The sequence below is a fragment of the Orcinus orca genome, chromosome 5 (genome assembly GCF_937001465.1).
Source record: "Orcinus orca chromosome 5, mOrcOrc1.1, whole genome shotgun sequence".
Taxonomy (NCBI): Eukaryota; Metazoa; Chordata; class Mammalia; order Artiodactyla; family Delphinidae; genus Orcinus; species Orcinus orca.
Genome location: NC_064563.1, coordinates 122,215,294 through 122,236,068, shown reverse-complemented (window position 1 = coordinate 122,236,068; position 20,775 = coordinate 122,215,294). Strand labels below are relative to the sequence as shown.

The 20,775-nt window shown below is 35.2% G+C and overlaps 1 long non-coding RNA gene across 1 annotated transcript in view; it reads right to left on the bottom strand.

The window, feature by feature from the left end:
• The window catches only part of LOC125964439 (uncharacterized), a 28,138-nt gene extending 14,462 nt beyond the window's left edge, over nucleotides 1-13,676 (bottom strand). Inside the window, exons 1-2 of the long non-coding RNA XR_007477430.1 lie at nucleotides 13,335-13,676; nucleotides 2,670-2,751 (exon numbers count right to left, since the gene is read on the bottom strand). This is a non-coding gene — a long non-coding RNA (uncharacterized LOC125964439). The remainder of the gene's footprint in view (nucleotides 1-2,669; nucleotides 2,752-13,334) is intronic.
• Nucleotides 13,677-20,775: the final 7,099 nt, after the last annotated feature.

Sequence of the window (20,775 nt, the reverse complement as noted above, 5' to 3'; positions counted from 1 at the left end):
ATATTTAGAGTTGGCCTTCTTTATTTTCCTCTATGATACTCATTTCATCTTTGACATATCAGTTTCTATTAGATGTCCCAGGTTGGGCATTTGTGAATGAAAAAAATACTTGGTGCTAAGAAATTGGAGAAATGATGATATAGACTGATCCTCTTCAAGTGTAAGTTCACAAGTGCTAGGTATCCCAGTCTATGTAAAGTTCACAGAATGAGATCCTGGAAGACAAACAGTGGAAATGTGTCACTCTTAATGCTCGCTAATGGTTCTTGTTGTCTGTTATAGGACATGGGCTGTTACAATAAGAAAAGTGAGTTGTAAATGAGCATGAAATCGGGAAGGACTTGGACTAGATCCACCTTTGTGAATGAGGCTTGAGATACCACTTTGCTGCTCTCATGGTACAGGCCTGTGTCCTAATGTCCAGTCTACAAAGATCTTGTAAGTCAGCTCTGCCATCACCACATCAATAAACAGGATGAGCCACAACAATTGGGAGTGGGGGTAGGGGACAGTGTTTGTGGGGAAGAGGCTGTCCCAAGGCCAGTAATGCTGAAATCCAAGGAGTGATGATAGGAAAAGAAAATGCAGTAGAGAGTAAAATGCAGGTCTCTAGTAATTATTGATATTTCTCAAAGATGTATCATATCTGCTAAAAGTAAAAAAATTAAAAAGAGGTATTTTATAAAAATTACATAAAATGAAGCAAAAGTATATAAATAAAGAAGTTTCAAAAACCCTCCACAAAATTTAATGATATTGATAAAAAATGTTGACTTTTTTTAATATGTCCTTTTATCTGAGCTGAAACTGGAATCCATATTCTGCTAAGTAGCAGAACTAGAAATTTAATGGGCTTGCAATTCCCAAGCGGCATTTAGGAAGAGATCCTGGGGAGGGGGAAATACATTACTGAGAGACTGAGCATTTTCTAACATAGCAGATCAAAGTAGATTTAAAGAGATTGAGCACTTTGTTTTACTGACAAATTTTGGATGTTTATTTGAGAGAAAGATTAGATTATGGGTGCTATATTTTCTCTTTACATCCAAATTGTTGTGTGTATGGAATTTTGTGACTCTTCTAGTCCAGCGATAACCAGGTGAAAATATAATGGAAAAAATTCTGATTCAAATTTGCACAAAAATATACAATTGTAAGAAATACACTTAGAATGTATTTATGGGTCCTATAAGAAAACTTGAATATATGGAGCAACATACTGTTGTTATATGACCAATATTATAAATTAGTCATTAAATCATCTATATATGGTAAGGTAAATGGAAGTATTGATGGATTATTGGGTATTATTTTAATACTCTGTGAAAATTATATTTGCTAGTATTTCATCAAGAAAATTACAATTACCTTCTTGAACAAGATTACCCTCTACATTTTTTTTCATTTCCTATTTTTGTATTCTCTTTCTCATTTCTAATTTATTATTTTTTCTCTTTACTCTTTGCATAAAATTAAATGGATTTTTCCTTAGAAAAATAGATTTAGTTCTAATTCAGTTGTTGATTTTACATTTCTCTAATTCAATTATATTTGTGTTGCTTCTGTTCCTAACCTTTTTCTCTTTGGTTTATTGCAGTCTACTTAAGTTCTTTAGGTAAATATTTGATTCATTTACATTTATTTTTAATATAGAAAGGCTAAAGCTTATGAATCTGTCACTTAGAACAGCTTTGGTAATACACCTCTGTTGAAACATTGTGCTATAATGTTAGTAGATCTCTAATGTCTACAGCTACGATTTTATTTTTCAATTTGTCCCAACAGTTACTTAGGCAAATGGTGTGTTTATTTAATGTTGTTTTTGTTTTATTGTTTGTTTTTTGTATTTGGGAGGGTAGTTTTATCCTTTAGCACTGTATAATTGTGACCATATGTTATTTCTTCAATTTCTCTTCTTTATCATTTATTTGTTCTTGAATAATACTGACCTATTTTGGTAAATAAAGCACAAATGCTTGAAAAAAATAGTGTAGTTTCTGTTTGTAGGGTAGAGGTATTTATAGATATCAGTTATTAACTTTCCCTTTTATTTCCTTAATTTTAGTTATTTAAATGATGCAATTTGGGACTTCCCTGGCAGTCCAGTGGTTAAGACTTCCCCTTCCAATGCAAGGGGTGCATGTTCAATCCCTGGTCAGGGAGCTAAGATTCCACATGCCTCGCCACCAAAAGACCAAAACAAAAAACAGAAAAAAACATTGTAACAAATTCAATAAAGACTTTAAAATGGTCCACATCAAAAAAATCTTTAAAAAAAAATAAATGATGCAATTCGTCTGTAGTGATTTGGTAGTTACACATCATGTTTATATTTTACATTATTTTATATTTCCCTTAAAATGCCCACATACATTCTTTATACCTTATACTTGTGTCATTATCAAAGCCAAGAATGAAGCAAAATAGTTGGCTACTCCCTGCTAAGATGAAAATCTTGCTACATGTTCCCTTTTATAATCCTCCCACTCTTCCTTCCACTCCCATGTCCACATATATCTTTCTAATTTTTGTCAATATAATCTATATTTTAATACCAACTCGTTGTTGTTTAATTTGAAAAAACATTTAAGTACTTTATTCTGCCAATGGTTTTCACATTTTCACTCAGTTTTCTGAAAAGCATATTACCAACAATTGTATAATCTTACCTTTATATTCCTTCACTGCTATATTCTTATCCCTGCACAACGACTGGAACATCATGTGCTCTCAGGAATTCTGTTTAAGGAACTAACACAGTAGAACAGGAGAGAGAAGATAAGAACCCAACCAAGTAAAATTTAAACCCACATAATAAACATTGCTTCTGTAAGTGCATGTTACCAGAAACATGTTACCACCAAGATTATGGTAATTCCATAGAGTGGATTCCACCTTGATAACCCCATCTCTGCCATGGTCAAAAACACAGGCAACACACAAATCCATACAAATGGGATGAACACTTTACTATTTCCCCTGTGCTCAGACCCTTGGAATGTGAGGTGCCTACACTAACTTCATTGTCATTAGCCCTTTTAATGGATTCACCTGTAAGTAAACATTGGTCTCAAACTTGGCTACACATTGTAATAACATGGGGAGATTCTTAAAAGATCTTAATGACCTAGCTACTCACCAGATCAATTAAATCCAAATCACTTTGGTTGAGACCCAGCTGTCAGTATTTTCTAAAGCTTCTCATGTGACTACAGAATGCAACCAAGAATAAGAATATAGGAGACTTAATGGAATCTGAACACTCAGTCCAGTTTTGCCTGTGGATATAACACAACCCAAGTTTTTTGGACACTTAAAAGTGATACTGGGGGGCTTCCCTGGTGGCGCAGTGGTTGAGAGTCCCCCTGCCGATGCAGGGGACACAGGTTCGTGCCCTGGTCCAGGAAGATCCCACATGCCATGGAGCGGCTGGGCCCGTGAGCTATGGCCGCTGAGCCTGCGCGTCCGGAGCCTGTGCTCCGCAATGGGAGAGGCCACAACAGTGAGAGTCCCGCGTACCGAAAAAAAAAAAAAAAAAAGTGATACTGGGAGACAGAACTTTGTTCTGGAATAGGATAATCACATCAAAATGATAAAAAAAAAACCCACTTGTATCATTGCAATAATAACTGTTACATCATTTTTAACATGCAGATGAATGGAGAGTCCAGCTGCGTTTTGGGGTAAGAGGGGAGACAACAAAAGGGTTCCTCAGAGTTGATCAGACAGCTCAGTTAAAGCCAACATGGAAAAACAGACTATAACCCACTTTTTAAAAATTAAGAGTTTTGTTTCAAAATTTGGTTTGGGCTCTATTCCACAAAACAAACAAACAAACAAACAAAAAACAACGAAGTTACTGGCCTGACATTGAGGTCCTACAATCTTTTCCTTTATTTTTAGGCAGATTACCACATAGATGTTTCCTAATTTTATAAAGCTCAGATATTTGAGCTCAGAATATGGACCAGATTATTTTATTTTGAAGGCTGCCTGAGTAGCATCAAGGAAATAGTCCCTCTGGAAATGTCTTTTGAACATTGTTACCATAACTAATATAATGCTTGACTTGAGATAAGAAACAGAAAAAAACAAACAAATAGAAACAAAATCCATGCAAACTTTTGGTGGTATTTTATATACACATCTTCCTAAACACATTGTTAGGTAATATTTTAGCAGAACTGTTCAAGCTATAGTTAGCACTACTTTACAAGGGAAAGAGCCAATTAGCTGTTTTATATATGATGACAATTTTTATTTTATTGTTACTTTTTTAAATCTAAAATTTGTTTGACAGCATCAATCAATTTATTTGTTATTTTTTCTTCCAGCTTCATTGAGGTATAATTGACAAATAAAACTGTAAATATGTAAAGTGTACAATGTGATGATTTGATATACATATACCTTGAGAAATTATAACTATCAGGTTAATTAACACATTTATCACCTCATATACTTACCAGTTTTTTTGTGTGTAATGAGAACAGTTAAGATCTACACTCTTAGTAAATCAAGTATATGACACAGTATTATTAACTATAGTCACCATGCTGTACATTAGAATTGATCAATTTAATAGTTAACATACTCCAATATCTTAGGAAAGTGAAAACATCTACAGATAAGAGTGAGTTAAATTAGCTTCATGGAGCTATAACTTCTCATTATTTTTGGTCTATTCACTGCTAGGTAATATCTATTCATGTTTTTGATTGTGTCATTGTTTAGAAATATGTTGTTAGCGCTTCCCTGGTGGCACAGTGGTTGAGAATCCACCTATCAAAGCAGGGGACACAGGTTCGAGCCCTGGTCTGGGAAGATCCCACATGCCGCGGAGCAACTAAGCCTGAGCTCCACAACTACTGAGCCTGCGCTCTAGAGCCCACGAGACACAAGTACGGAAGCCCACGAGCCACAACTACTGAAGCCTGCGCGCCTAGAGCCCGTGCTCTGCAACCAAAGAAGCCACTGTAATGAGAAGCCTGCACACCACAACGAAGAGTAGCCCCCACTCACTGAAACTAAAAAGAAAGCCTGCACGCAGCAATGAAGACCCAATGCAGCCAAAAATAAATAAATATATAAATTTATTTTAAAAATATGCCCAATGCACTTGTCAGACAGCAGCCTTAATTATATTCTAAGAATGTTTTCTTTGTAATAGAGTCTGTATTTCCCAAGATATACAGCTTGATTGAAAAATATTGAGCAGAGTATAAGATCCTTGGACTCTCATCTTACTGAAAAATAATCAAGAAGATAATGTGAATTAAATGCCTTCTATAGTGATTTTCATATAGTCCAGTGGTTCTCAAATGGGACCCCTGGACGAGCAGCATCGGCATCCTTGGGAATTTTAGAAATGCAAATTCTCAGACTCCGCCCAGCCAAACTGAATCAGAAACTCTGAGGACGGGGCCAAAGTCTGTTTTAACACTCCTTCTCTGTGATTCTGTTACACTCTAAAGTTTGAGGATCTCTAAAACAGTAGAAGTGTAAAAAAAAAAAAGGCAATAGAATAAACAAAATAACAAAAGCTATATCTCCTCTATCACCTTTTCGTTTTATCTTGTTTAGAAAATAATTTGTAGTAAAGTATAGTATTTGCCCAAGATATTTGTTTTTATCTCCAGGAGAATTAATCGGGGTACCTATCATTCTATTATATTTTTCCATTACATGTCAAAGATTCATGACTGGTTTTCAACATCTCTTAATGTACATTAATTCCTTAAATTTGCTTTCAAAAATTCTTTCAAGCAGCAGAGTGTTAGGTTTCACATGTGCTTACTTCCCTCACTGAGATAATGTTGCTGTAATGATCTCACTTATATGTTGCATAATTAGATCTAATATCTCTCTAATGAGATACACCATGTTATTTGGAACCAGATGTCTACCATGGATAGCAAAGGACACTTACACTAAAATTTCCAAGACATTCAAGAATAATATAAGTAGTCATTTCATACAAATTATTTTTTCCTCCTTTCTTTGAGAATTTAGTTGTTTCTAGATGGATATTAACATTCAGAATAATTCAAAAGACTAAGGGAGTCACCTGGCTTTGGCATAAAACATAGTGTATAACAATTATTTGCTGGAAGAATGAAGACTGGCTTTCAGTTATTAAAAAAGAAAATTTTACTGAGAACATAGAGCACATTGCTCTAACATCCTTGCATTTGTGCATTTACAGTATATGTTAAATTTTATGATATTATAGTTTAAGAAAGAATTTTTTCATATGAAGAATATATCTATTAAGAAAGAGCTACATGTTGGCTTAAGAATGTGGTAGTCATTTTTTCAGTACCTGCTTATGTATGTTCAATAAATATGAGATGGAAATAAGTACATTATCTCTATGGAGCTTGCTTAATTGGTTATTCACTCATATTAAAATACCTATGGGCGGGCTTCCCTGGTGGTGCAGTGGTTGAGAGTCCTCCTGCTGATGCAGGGGACACGGGTTCGTGCCCAGGTCCAGGATGATCCCACATGCTGCGGAGCGGCTGGGCCCGTGAGCCATGGCCGCTGAGCCTGCGCATCCGGAGCCTGTTCTCCGCAACGGGAGAGGCCACAACAGTGAGAGGTCCGCGTACCGCAACAAAACAAAACAAAACAAAAAACCTATGGACATATTTAACATACAAAAATGAATACACAGAAGACATATGTAGATACACAAAGTAAACTGCATGGAGGCGTAGCTACTAATATATGTTCAATGGTATTTTCATCTCTCTGCTGAAGGTAAAAAGGTAACTATATAAACTGTATTTTCTTTTTAATGAAACCAGAGCATGCAGCGTCTTAGGAACGTGTGGTGAATTAACGGCTAAGACGACCTCACCTTCCTACAGCCTTCTGAGTCTCTACAGAAGAGGAAATTAAGGGAGACAAACTGAACTGTGATGCTCTGGGACTCCCTTGATTCTGCCTGTCACCGTTTTAAGCTGGCTCAAAGCCTCAGGGGAGTCTGGCTGTTCCAGCCTTCCTCAGCCAGCCAGAAGGTAACGGCCCACTGCTTTTATTCATTACCCTGAAAGTAATGCACTAAATTTAACAAGTAACACGCTCAGCGGGAATTTATTGGGCCTTTTGCAGCATGATTGCAAGGTAGGATATGGATATGGATTCCAATTACTGTTGACACCCAGATAAGAACAAAGCCTGTATATAATTATTAGTCAAAGTTGATATTTTAGGAAAATGACAATAATAAAGAAAGAAAGAAACAAACAAACAAACATTTCTATATTATTTGAAGCAAATGTTCCCGGGTGAAGGAACTCTTCCTGGTTACACAATAGGAGCATTTCAATTAAAGGGAATAGCAATAATAAAATAGCAACATAAAGGGAACGTGGTCCTATAAAGCAACAATTTTCACATAAAAATAGCTGTGTGGAGCACATGTACAGTAGAGAGAAGGCTAACAAATTCCAAACATAGACTCCTGTGTACTATGTAAACAAATGGTCAACTTTAAATAAGGATTTAATATTTTAAGGAGAAAAAATAATCCATTTAATATTATTCCAGACGGTAACTATAGATCTATTAAAATGTGGCAGGAGTGATTGTAAAAAGATATGGTGTTACACTTTCATGTCTGTAACACTGGAGTTACCTGATGATGAAAATTCAATATTGTTGGCATATAGATATTTATGATGTCAAAGTCTTTGGGCTGCAATAAGAAGATGGGAGAAGCTAGAATTTTTACTCACTTTGGGCAAGGGCTTGTTGTTCTTATTTTTTATTTTATTTATAAAGGCTATGGGAACATGATAAATGTAAAGGCATAGGAGAAAGAGAACCTGATTTTATTTTACCACACTGCATGTAAATGAAATATGTTGAAAAATATAAGGCACATGAAAACAAAGGGAGCATCACTTTCTCTGTTATTAACCCAAATGACCAACTTAAATTATTGAAATAAGAGGCAACATGCATTGCTGTTAAAGGCTTGAACCCTCACATTACACAGAATCATATCCTAGCTTTAATAATTACTAGCACTCTGACCTTGAGCCACTAATTTAATCTCTCTTAGGCTGTGTGCCCAAGTGTAAAATAGGAATGATTATAGTAACTACTTGTGTTGTTATATTGACAATACTGTATTATATACTTCAAAGTTGCTAAGAAACTAGATCTTTTTTTTTTTTTTTTTTTTAAGAAACTAGATCTTAAATGTTCTCACCACAAAAAAGAAATGCTGATCATGGGACACATTGGAGGTGTTAGCTAATGCTATGGTGGAAAGCATATAGCAATATATAAATGTACTAAATCAACATGTTGTACACCTTAAACTTACATTTACGATGTTATATGTTAATTATATCTCAATAAAAATAATCTGGTAAATTATTTAATATAGTTCTAATCACAAAGTAAACACTCAATAAATATTAGCAAATTTTGTTATTTTGCATTATTTTAATCAACTCAGCATCAAGAATCATTAAACCAGGAAACAAATACCATCATAATCTTTCTTTTACACCTGGATATGCTTCAATAAAAATCTGAGCTCAAATATTTAGATGGGAAGAAGGGATATTTTATTTCTCTCCTGATTAGTTTAGAGTTAAGGATCATAATTTCATGGCAAAGCCTTATCATGTAACTGAAGTTAAGTGCATTTCTGATACTCAGCATGCTAAGGTGTGACATTGGTCTAATGAGAGCTGTCTTTGAGGGCAGATGGTAAAATCGGAGGAAACATACATGTATGTATATGTCCATGATCTATAGATGGACCCTTGTATTTAATTATCACTGCAGTGAGATCTTGGTAGATCTCATCATATCCCCATTACTTAGCAAATGAAATGAAGGATGAAACACATCAATTGGTCTTTTCAAACATGTTAACTGGTCTTTTAAATAACAAGAGCCTCACTCACCGTAGATCAAAGTGACCATAAGTCAGTGTTCATTCTACTATAGTAACCTCCCTTGGTAGGTGAGAAGATAAAGGTGGATCACTGATAAACTGTATTTGTGTGAGTGTGTGTGAATGTGTGTGTGTGTGTGTGTGTGTGTGTGTGTGTATGAAAAAAGCATGTGCTCTTGGTAGTTAGTACAGAGTTTGGGTTAAACAGAGAGCAGGTAATGAAAATCATCTATGTTAAGCCATGGTTTTCTCTGACTTTCCTAAGAATGTCATGGAACTTACATATTTAAGGCCTTAAATAATTGAAATATTGAGATAAAATTATCTACAGAAGTGTAAAGAGGGACTTCTACCTCAATGTCATCTACTGATGCTTCAGGGGAATCAGTGTTCATAAGGCCCATAATGCCAAAGAAAGCAGTTAAGTAACATGAATTCCATCAACCTTCAGGGAATCCCAGCATAACAATGGAATGATTACTTAAACTGAACAATTTAACCAAAATTACCAATCAAAGAGTATTATAGTATACATATGAGTCTTAATATGTTTACCATCGAATTCTATCACTACCCCAGAACAGTTTTTATTCTACAATATAGAGGATCCACATGAAAAAACTATTCATATAACTTAAAATAGAGACCAAGACTTCTCAATCAGAGAAACATGAATAATATAATATGACTTTAAAAAATATTAAGATGAAATAAAATATTTTAAGTAACTCATGAGTTACTTAAATGAGTTACTTAAATGTTTACATTGAAGGAAATTCATTCATTCATTCATTCATTCACTCATTTATTCGACAATGTTACATTAACTGCCCTCTCTTGGCCAGTTCTATGCTAACTCTGAGGATACAGCACTGAATCAGACAGTGCCACTTCCCTTATAGTAATGGAGAAAGATATGAAATAATCATATAGTTACAATTTTAATGAGGATGTTGACTGCAGTGGAAGTCTATATTAGTATTTAAATCTGCTCTTGGACAGCGGGTCATAAAGGTATCATTGGAAAATAACTTCACATGCGTTAATGCACTCAATCCTACACCAACCCAATGAAATCAGTACTACTGCAGTCATCCCATTCACAAATGAACAGAGGAAAGAAAGGTACTAAATATCTTAAATCATAGAGTCAGTAAGGGTTTGGTGCAAAATACAAACACAGACCATCTGGTCTTAGATTCTGCTCTTAACTACTATACGATAGAATTTCATGTGCATTTGTGAAGGGATGATGAAAACACACTCCAGAGAGAAAGAAATGCATATAGGATGAACCACAGCAGCACTGTTCAACAGAAATGTGAGCCACATACATACGATAATTTTCTAGCAGCCATGTTAACAAAAAGTAAAAAGAGGTTGGTACAGTACTCTGGGAAAATGATTTGACAGCTTCTCATAAATCTAAATATGTAAATACCATATGACTGATGGACTCAAGCATTTACCCTAGATAAATTACAACGTACATTAACACAAAAACATTCACAGGAATGTTTATGGCAGCTTTATTTATAATAGCAAAGACTAGAACCAATCTAAGCGTGCCTCAAAGGGTGAGTAGTTAAACAAAGTGTGGTACCTCTATGCCATGGAATGCTACTTGGCAATAAAGAGGGTTGAACTATTGATGTATGTAACAATTTGGATCAACCTTCAGATAATTATTCTAAGGGAATAAAAACAATTCCCAAAATAAATATCTTGTAGGATTCCATTTACTTAACACTCTTGACACGCCAAAATTACAGAAATGGAGAACAAACTAGTGGTTGCTAGAGGTTAGGGCCGGGGGGTGGGGGATGGAGCACAGGAATGGGGTAGTTGTGGTTATGAAAGCACAACACAAAGAATCTTTGAGATGAAGGAACTGTTCTGAACCTCGATGTGGTGGTGGAAACATGTATTTACAAATGTGATAAAATTGCATAGAACTAAACTCACACACACACATAAATACAATTAAAATTAAGGACATCTGAATAAGATGTATCACTGTCAATAGATATGGTGACAATAGATTTGCAAGATGTCACCATTGGGTAAAAGTGAGTAAAGGGAACACAGGATTTCTCTGTATTGTTTCTTCAACTGCATGAAATCTAGAATTATCTCAAAATAAAAATGTTAATTAAAAGACACAGATTAAGTTTATTTTATTTAAGCCAATATATCCAAAATATTTTCATTTCAACCTATTAAACAATATAAAAATTTGTGAGATATTTTACTTTTTTCATACTGTCCATTTAAACTGGCCACATTCCAAATGCTCAGTAGCTACATGTGGTTAGTGGCTACCATATTGGACAGCACAGGTGTAGGGAATACAAAGATAAGAAATGAATACAAGGTTTAAGAGGTAGGCATGGTTCAGGTTATGCAGATAGCACTTGTAATAAAATCCAGAGTCTTTGCAATGGTCTACAAAGCCCGATGTTACAGCCACCTCCATTGCTTTCTCCCTCTCTCATTCTCCTCAGCCATGCTGGAGCCCTTGCTGTTCCTGGGAAATTCCACGCATGCTCTGACCTCGCCTTGCTCTTGCTGTTTTTCTGCGTGGAACCCTCACCCCAGGAGAACACTTTGACTTGCTTCCACACTGTCTCTGCTCAGACCTCTGTCAAAAGGTCTTTCCTGACTTATAAAAGAGCAAATCCCACTCTTCTCCAAAACTATCACCCATTCCATGGCTTTAATTTTCTTGATGCTTCTTATACCATCTGACATTCTATGTACTTACTTGTTTGTTGTCAGTTTTCCACAGAACCTGGAACAGTGCCTGGCACACAGAATACATAGAGTGAATATTTGCTGAATGAATTGTTTGATGATGCTTAACTCTCTCACAGTTCTCAAATAAACTGCCTGCCTCAGGTAAAATCTACATTTTCCTTGAATTCAAAAACTGACTTAATAAATTTCAGAATGAATTTCAGAAATAGGGTAAAGTCTTCTGAGTTTTAAAAGTACAAAGTACAGAAGCAATCTGTTGACATTCCAAAAAGATCAATAACATATTTTTAATACAAAGATTAATATTTCAGCTAAATTTTTTCTAAGATTGCCACTTATTTTAGAGAACTCATTTCTGATGTAAGATTATTTTATTTATATTTTGTCCCTATATTCATGATAAATTTATTTACATCTTGCCTCAAAATTCACTTTTCTTTTTTTCTCTTTTTTAGCATATGTGCTGCTGAAGCAAGCATAAAATTCACTTTTCTACGAAGTAAATTTTATTCAGAAATTCTGAAAAATGGTATTCACTATTCCAGAAAATGCTGTCAAAGCCCTCCTAATGCTCTGGGCCTTCCATGACATATCACCTTCTTAGAGACGCATTCTCTAATAACTACAATCAGAATTTCTTTCTCTCTAATACTTCCATTATTGCAGGAGATATGTCCCTTAATTCAACACCTTTGCCAATCTACTTATATCAGATATTTATGAAAATGTTCTCTCTCCAGGAAGGCAGAAACTATCTTTTTTTCTCTTTGTCACTAGCATAAAGCTTTACACTTCTCGGCTGGACTTAGATAAATATTTGATGAATTGAATGAATTCTGTTTTGTTTTAATAATGTATGCATATATCTAGTATAAAATATGTAGTAGGCAAACATTGTATAAGATACCTCTCAAACACAAATTCACACCACACAGTAATTTTTCTAGAAGAGAACTAATAGTTCTTAAGCTCCTATGATACATTAAAGATTTTTATTAACTTTGTATCTGTGAAGAAATGGAAGCTCAGAAAGCACACATAACTTTTACAAGGTCTAATGGCTGCTAAATGTCAGGATTCTCCTGTCTGCAGAACCCTCAAGTCCAAAGTATTATTTCACACTTTACAGTAGGGACCAAATACTTCAACATAGAGAGATGGGTTTGGAGACCTTTGGAGGCTTTTGGAGTGATATGAGGTATATATTTTGTTACCAGTGTTACCCAAAGTTTCTGAGACCCCAAGGAAGACATAAATAAATTAGAGATTATCTAGAGAAATGCAACCAAGATATGTTGAGCTCCTAAAACTATATATATATATATATATATATATATATATATATATTTTTTTTTTTTTTTTTTTTTTTTTTTTTGCAGTACGCGGGCCTCTCACTGTTGTGGCCTCTCCCGTTGTGGAGCACAGGCTCCGGATGCTCAGGCTCAGCGGCCATGGCCCACGGGCCCAGCCGCTCCGCGGCATGTGGGATCTTCCTGGACCGGGGCACGAACCCGTGTCCCCTGCATCGGCAGGCGGACTCTCAACCACTGCGCCACCAGGGAAGCCCTAAAACTATATTTTATGTAAGATTAAGGAACTGAAGTCTTTTCTCCAAGAAAATAGTAAATAATACCGCATGATAAGGATATGGCCTTACCTAAAGAGAGGTCTGACCTTTATACCCGGCTCCTGGGAGGTAACCTCTGAAACCTTGGAAATTCCCAAGTGTCAGGAGTATCTATTATTCATGGTGGACCTTTTGGACAATCTGGTAAATCAATCAATCAATCATGCATATATAATAAAGCCCCAATAAAAACTAGACGTTGAAGCTCACATGAGCTTCTCCTGTTGGCAATATATCATGTGTGTTGTCACACATCATTACTTAGAAGGGAAACACATTCTAAGGACAATGGAAGCTTCCACGTGGAACCCTCCCAGTCTCCGCGTGTGCTCTTCTTTTGGCTGATTATCAGTACCATGTCCCTGTAATAACTGAAACTGTAAGTAGAGTAGATATTTATTTCTGTGAGTTGCTCTAGTGAATTATCAAACCTGAAGGTAGGTTTGAGAAACCTGAACTTTCAGAAGAAAGGGTGGTCTTGTGTGGATTTTTCCCTTTAACTTTGTAGTTGGCCCCTAACTCCTTGTAGTTAAGCTATAAAATCTTGGGCAGACTGGAAGATCATAACAGTCTGGAAGACCATACCCTTTACTCTGTGTAGATGTACAACAATAACACAATAATTTCAGAGATCCTTGAAGATGGATTATAGCATATTAAAAATTTGTGAAGAGGAGGGGCATGAAAAATGACCTTAAATTTTCAAAGTATTGTCATGTAGACATATTTGATATTGTTAGAAAATATTTGGCTCAATGTCGAAAGAACTTTCTAAAAATTAGACCTATCCAAAGATATCATTAACTGCTTATGAAAGCAGTAAACTCTCTACCTTTGAATATATTAATTCCCAGTGTAGAGTGTTATAAGCCAGATGGATTATTAAGGGATTCTGGCCTCAGAGGACGGTGGATAATTTTTAAGATATCTTCAAACTCTAAGATTCTGCCATTTTATGGTCTATAGTTCTTCAAAATAGCAACTAATTGAACCAAGATTACATATTTAATAGGGAAAGTTGTTCAATTTGGCTCTTACAAAATCTGTTAATTTTGTTTTGCTTAAAAATACTAGAAAAAAAAGAATGCCCTAGGATAGAACATTTAAATTTATAAAGTGCTGACTCAATCTTCCCATATAAGTTTCTGTCATTATCAGGATAAATTAAGGAATACTTACTTTTAAATATTAATGGAAATTATCTTTTTTTCTGAAAAACACTTCTATCACCAATACAGAATTTTAATGATGTACCATAAGAACTGATATTTGGTTGCAAATGAATCAAACTCCAGAAAAGCTTTTTCAAATGAATCATAAGTGAATATAAACAAAATGTAAAACTGTCACACAAGAACATAAACTACACACTTAACAACAATTCAATTTAATGCAAAATATATTTACTTGCATTTCATGAAACATTTTTTCACATTATAATATCCCAATAAATGTCACATCAACCGCTCATGAAAAATGCCTCCTGAGGTTTCATGAGTAATTGCCATTTCTTTACACTCAACTGAATTTTAGGTTCTTGAGTAAAACAGACTATGGGTTTTATTGAACAAATAGAAACTAACTTGTTCCTTGATATAAGGAATATTACATTTCACACATTTCTGTTAATATTCTGATCAGCACAAAGCATTGTCAGAACAAGCAACACAAAAGCACTTTACTAAAGGGAGCTAATTTCATGGACCTGATAATGTTATGAAATATAAAATAAAATAATAAGAATCCTGCCATATGAGAAGTGTAATACTCCCTGGTCCAACGTAGCTCAGAATATCTTATTGCTATTGCTCTGTAGACCCTATAAGTTTGGGGTTGCCTCGGGCTATCCTTGCCTATTTTCACAATAACATCATCATTTTCTTCTAAAGGCTCAGCCTGCTCCAGGTTCCTAACTGTGACAAGTAAGATATGATATGAAATAATATTTAAAAATTATATATTAGATTAAGTATCTTAATTAAAACAGAAAATTCTTTTAAAAATTGGTAACAATGATATAACAAAGCAATATGTCTCTTTTCTTACTTTGGGGGCAAAAGCAGTAGGAAGAATAGAAGTTTAAGAAGTGGGTCATAGACTCCCATATTTCATTTTGTAAATTTATATAACTTCTTGGAAAAATCTCTCCAATTCTTGACATGGAATTAAAATAGATTCAGGGAACCTTAGAACTTGAAGAAAATTCATTAATGTAATCCAGTTCTCAGAGTCTAAGTAAGATTTTCTCCCAGTTTCAAAATAGAATATGGGTCTAATTTTAGTGATGTATTATTGAAAAATTGGAGTATTTTATATGTGATAGCATAGCTTTGAACTCAAAGCATCCATACCAATGGAAAACTAGCTATAACTTATCCCCAATAAATATATAAAGGAAAGATATATCCTCTTCATATCTGGCAAGGGATATGAGATTAAAGCACTGTCAATAATGAGCTAACTATAAATTAACTCCATCTAATTTTCCAGTTTTTTTTCATAAGAGGAATCAAAAAGACAACCCTAGAGGTGGCTATTCAAAAAGCCATACATTTCTGAAAGTCCATAAACAATCACATTCTTTTCTTTGTATTCCCAAGAATACACACATACTTCTGTTTTTAAATGACAATTAACATTTCATATAATGTCTTCACATTTTTATCTCAACTCTGCACTCCTCAGGATTGTGACAGAGTTGTACCATCTTCTTGGAGCAGGCTAGAATGGTTCACGTGCTCCACCACAAGACAGTTCTGATGCTTTGAATTGTCCCTGTAATTTAGCCCATACTGATCTTCTCTAAAGTTCTTATAAAGTTAAAGGTTACCACAAAAGTCTAGTTCTAATGCAATATTCCTCATACCTTTCTGAGAATGAACTAGAATTATTTTATATTGGAGAAGGTCTACATATGTACCTTGTGTTTGTTCAAGGCTACTTTCCCTGGAATTTCTCCATAATTTAATCCAATTTCAGACATATAAGTGGAATAATCCATAGTTTGATATGCACTAGGTAAATGTGCTCAAACCTGCTCAGTTGATGGAATCCCTGGAGATTAAGGTGCTCTTTTTGAAATATAAAATAATGTTATATTAAATTCTAACATGAGTTTGAAATATTTGATTCCTGGATGATGCAACCATAATTTAATACTCAGAAAATCACAAAATTCCTCCCACTTAGTCACAATAAAGACAGGTTTTCTCTGTGCCTCCTGTTGGGATGTATACAATACCATTTGCAAACAAACCTTACTAAAAAAAGGAAAAGAATCTGAATGTAGCATTTCAGTGAAGCACTTGGTTTACAGGAAACACCATTAGAAAAGAACATGACTAATGACACTTTAGGGATTAAATCAGCAAAATCCAGAATGAGAAAGACACTAAAGGGTAACTGATTCTGTTTCATCAACAAATAACTTGCAAAGAACTAAAAGAAGAGGAACCTATATATTGAAAGGGACTTTGGACATATGTCAACAAAATGCCATGTGTAGCCCATGTCTGCATCTTCATTCAAACAAATTAACATTTAAAAAATGAGACAATCAGGAAACTTTGTACACTTATGGGATATTTGATGACATTAGGGAACTATTGTAAATATTTGTAGGGTTATAGTGATATTGTGCTTTAAAAAAGGCAGTGCTCTACTTTCAGAGACACATACTGAAATATTTATAAATGCCTGCATATTATATGATGGATGAGCTTGTTTCAGAATAATCCAAGAAATTAGAAGTGAGTGAATGGTGGGTACAGATGAAACCAGATTGGCCATACAGTGATAAAAGTTGAATAGTTGGGTGTATATCCAAAGAAAGTGAAATCATTATCTCAAAGACATATCTGCAGCCCCATGTTCATTGCAACATTATTTACAAATAGCCAAAACATGGAAACAACCTAAGTATCCACTGATGGATAAATGGATAAAGGACATGTGGTGTGTATGTATATGTTTGTGTGTGTATATATATGTATATATAATATAGTGGAATATTATTCAGCCATGAAAAATAAGGAATCCTGTCATTTGTGACAACCTGGGTGAACCTTGAGGGCATTGTGCAAAATGAAGTAAGTCAGATAGAGAAAGACAAATACTATATGATCTCGCTTATATATGGAATCTAAATAAAAAACGAACCTATAGAAATAAATGGTAGGTTGATGGTGGCCAGGAGCTGGGGAGTTGGGGAAATGAGTGATGATGATCAAAGGGTAGAAATTGCCAGTTATAAGATGAATGAGTTCTGGAGATGTAATGTACAGCATGGTGACTGTAGTTGACAACACTATATCAAACACCTGAAATCTGCTGGGAGTAGATCTTAAATGTTCTTCCCACAAAAAATGGTAACTATGTAACTATGTGAGGTGATGGATGTGTTAAACTAACCTTATTGTGATAATCATTTCACCATATACAACACAATGTTACATGTTAAGTGTATCTCAATGCAGCTGGAAAAAAGATGTCAATTTTCCCCCTCCCCTCTAATAAATCATTGAATAGTTGAACCTCTATGGGGGATGAGCATTTAGAGGTTCATTATGCTATTCTCTCTAATTTGTATATCTTTGGAATTTTCCATAATAGAAGTTCTTTTTAAAAGAAAGCTGATTACCTAAAATATATTTTCATTAATTTTAGAATGAGCAGAAAACCAAAAGAAAATGTAGCAAAAAATACATATGGAAGAGTTTACTGAAACAGAAAATACAACTCATTCAGTAATATTTGGGGACTGGGGAGCTTCTGACCAGGGTTTGGTTTGAGGTATTCCATTGTTAAACTGTGTCTTCTAGAACAAAGGGCCGTCAAGAATTAGAGGAGGATAACCACCACAAAACCAATATATTTGAATTACGCGCTAATAGAAGCACAGAGAAAAAGATTAAGATTAGCCAAAAGGTTAAAAGGAATACTCTCATTCTCACCTTATTTCACAGACCAAACACTAAGTCATATCTTTTATACAAGTACAGAAAACTTTATAGATTGAAGAGAATGAGCAAAGGATACTAGAGGGTAAATAATTTAAAAAGCACTTTTATGGTATTTAAAACAGCATATATTAGCCTTTTCTCCTAAATACTGAGTGATTAAACCTAAGCTGTGTATTCATCTCTTTCAGAGTCTATATTTTTTTTTCAGTAATTTCTTTTAGGTTGATGTCCATTTTGGTGTCTAGTCATCCAAACCGTTGTCAATATTTTGCCTGTTATTCTACTAGCGTTGTCTAACTGGTACTGAGCAGTACTGTTAGTAGCCCAACACTATAAGACATCCATGTTACTAATTTAATCTGAGCATTTGCCTCAAAGCTTGAGTGAAAACTTTAGCTTTTGTTGGCCCAGCCCTGGTCTTGAACTCATCGGAGTATATTTGTTAGAATTGCAGTCAAATTGAACCCACTATTCAATCAATAATTGAACTATGCTCCTAAGATGCTTTTTGTTCAACACTGAAGGAAAATAACACAGCTTGACCCTTGTGAAGTGTTATGAAGATCTGCAGTCAAGTGGAGACTTCTTTTATTCTGGTTGGAGTATTTTGTTGCTATTTTAAACTTGAGCTGGGCAGAATCATGAATAGCTACATAAAATTCCTTTATCTTTGTTGTTTCCATGTTAAGAGGCCTTATTAACACAAAGGCATTAAAATTGGATTGAGTCTGTAGCTAAACATTTAATTTTAATGCTTATAAAAACTTAAACTAGAGGATAATAGCTACCATTTAGTGAGTATGTATTTTAACGAAACACCGACCTAAGGGCTTTACATACAGCATTACATTTATATACTTTTTCATTATTTATTGGCATTCCAAGAGATCATCCAGCCATTTGCACCCATCAAGCCCACCACTGTCCTACAGATTTTGCAGTGGTGGTGAGGAAAGTTATTGCAGCTTTTAAATATGTATCCCGCTGTGCACTGGAGCCAGCTCATACTGATTCAGGAGACTATTATATGCAGCTTTTTCCAACTTCAAGGTTAAGTGACATCGTATTGGTAGTTTAAAATGGCCATGGTGGGAGAATTTACACTACAGAAATTAGTAAACATCTTTTTTTCTCCCCCAGAGAGACAACTGTTAGACATTTACCATTTACATTACCATTTATCATTGTTATTGCTACTGCAGTGACTGTTTAAAGTTAGGAAATGACTGATATTGAGCAAAGAAGGAGAGAGGAAAAAAAACTGCTTCAGTAGTGTTCTGCCAACTCTGGGAAGCCATTCCCCAAGTTGTTTCATTTCTTGAAAGATCAGGTGAGAGAGCCATGGTCCTTTGGGCATTCTCTCAATAACTTGGTGGGAGGAGAAATTGGGGAAAGACTTTACATCAGGGGACAGCAGACTACTGTCTGTGCACTGAATGTGGCTGATCCCCTGTTCTAATAAGTAACATGTTATTGGAACGCAGCCACACCCATTTGTTTATGTGTTGTCTGTGGCTGCTTTCACACCTCAACAGAAGTGCTGAGAAGTTGTGACACAGACTGTATGGTCCACAGAGCCAAAACTATCTACTATCCTTCACAGAAAAAGTCTTCCATGAGTGAAATGGGTTTGGTATGTGGATGATGCTTTGAGTTTAATGCATGCAAGGATGAGGTAGAAATAAGCTTCATTTTCTTGTTTTATCTCAATCTAATGAAGAGAGTTGCAGAAATGTAAGCTATGCCCCTCAATGTTATTGTATCTACTCAAGCAATTTCATCATGTAGGATGAGATTTCATCCATTGTGTTGGGAACACTCATTACTGGTCTCACATAGGTTGGGATACCCAGACCTTCTACCTGAATCTCTTTATTCAATCATTCATTCACTTATTCATTCAACAAATATTTATTAAAATCTACTAGGGTCCAGCCTACTAGGGTCCAGCCTACTAGGTTTTTTTTTTTTTTTTTTTTTTTGCAGTACGCGGGCCTCTCACTGTTGTGGCCTACTCCCGTTGCAGAGCACAGGCTCCGGACGCGCAGGCTCAGCGGCCATGGCTCACAGGCCCAGCCGCTCCGTGGCATGTGGGATCATCCTGGACCGGGGCACGAACCCGTGTCCCCTGCATCGGCAGGTGGACTCTCAACCACTGCGCCACCAGGGAAGCCCTGATATGCATTTTAAATGAACGCCTTATCTTTTGTGCATAGTAGATACTACAGTAGGTAATAAGAGGGAAGAAGAGCAGTTACAAAGCTATTGCAATCGTGCAGGCAAGAGATGACCTGTATGTGTAGGGCTTAGGGGTTACTAGAAACCATGAGAAGACAGTTAAAAGGATTTTGGATTCAAAATGCATGTAGAATTCCTAAGTCCTCTTTATAACTGAGTGTTAATTTAATTCTCACTGCATAGGATAGAGAGTGGGGAGGAATTCATACATTCACTCAACAAACACATTGATCATCAATAAGAAAACAAGTGCTATATACTTGAGATTTAAA